Here is a 1,172-nt window from a genome sequence, read left to right on the forward strand (position 1 = left end):
AGAATGACAAGCAACGACACGGTAAATAGAGCAGCAGAGAGAAAAAGGTGATCCGAGCGCAGGAAGTCCTTCCGAGGAAGCACTGCTAGGAACCCAACCGCGTGAAATCTCTGTTGAGCGACACAGGGCAGGACACCCTGCGCCCGAGGACTCCCTTGTCGGAGAAAGATTCGCGTGGCTGAGTGAACCGAAACAGAATTATTCAGCTTCTTGGTTTAAAGCATGAATAACGAGGATGATCACCAGCACATCATGCAGGTGCTCCCACTGGTTTAGCTGAAGCTGTTTACAATTCTGAACTAAACAACCGGCTCTGTTTCCGCTAACGGCTTGCGTGGAATAGCAGAGATCCCCTGCGCGACCACGGCTCGGCCTGCGCAGAGCCAGCACCTGCCCTGTGGCACAGGGACGAGTCGCTCCCCCCTCATCTCAGCGGTGTGAGGAGATCCTGGGGCTGATGACGCACAGGCCATCGGTGCCGAGCACACGGCAGCTCCCCTTAGCCGAGAGTTTTGCGAAGGGCCAGACTCCAGCCTCATGAGGAAAACAGCAAGTGGAGTCAGTTCGGTTCTCGGGGGTTTTTTGCTGCCTCTGGGGAGATGTGTAGACGTGTTAGGAAAAACTTGATCTGTAAACTGAGGGCTCGTTAGGGCAGAAAACTCCATGCGTGAGGCAGTAATGGCAGTCTTGAAAGAGAACAGCGCAGTCCTACGTTCGAGCTGCTTGGGGCACTGCCAGAGGGAGACCAGCATGGCAACAGCATGACAAACACTTCGCACGTGCTCTGTCAAACGCACCCAGGAAGGCTGGACAATCCTCAAAGCCCAGGAGCGGGCTGCCCCAGCGAGCTGGAAGACAAGCCGATGGGACAGGAGACCGGCCTGGCTGAACAGAGAGCTCTGGCTGGAGCTCAGGCCGAGGAGGAAAGTCTCTGGCCGGTGGAAGAAGGGGCAGGTCACTCAGGGTGACTATAAGGGTTTTGGGAGGCTCTGCAGGGAGACGATTAGAAAGGCTAAAGCCCAGCTAGAGCTTAGTCTGACCGCTGCTATAAGAGACAACAAAAAATGTTTCCATAAATAATTAACAGCAAAAGGAGAGCTAAGGAGGGTCTCCATCCTGTGCTGGATGTGGGGGGAAACGGAGTGAGCCAGGCAGAGGAAGAGGCTGAGGTG

This window comes from Buceros rhinoceros, unplaced genomic scaffold, assembly GCF_000710305.1.
Source record: "Buceros rhinoceros silvestris isolate BGI_N320 unplaced genomic scaffold, ASM71030v1 scaffold16919, whole genome shotgun sequence".
Taxonomy (NCBI): Eukaryota; Metazoa; Chordata; class Aves; order Bucerotiformes; family Bucerotidae; genus Buceros; species Buceros rhinoceros.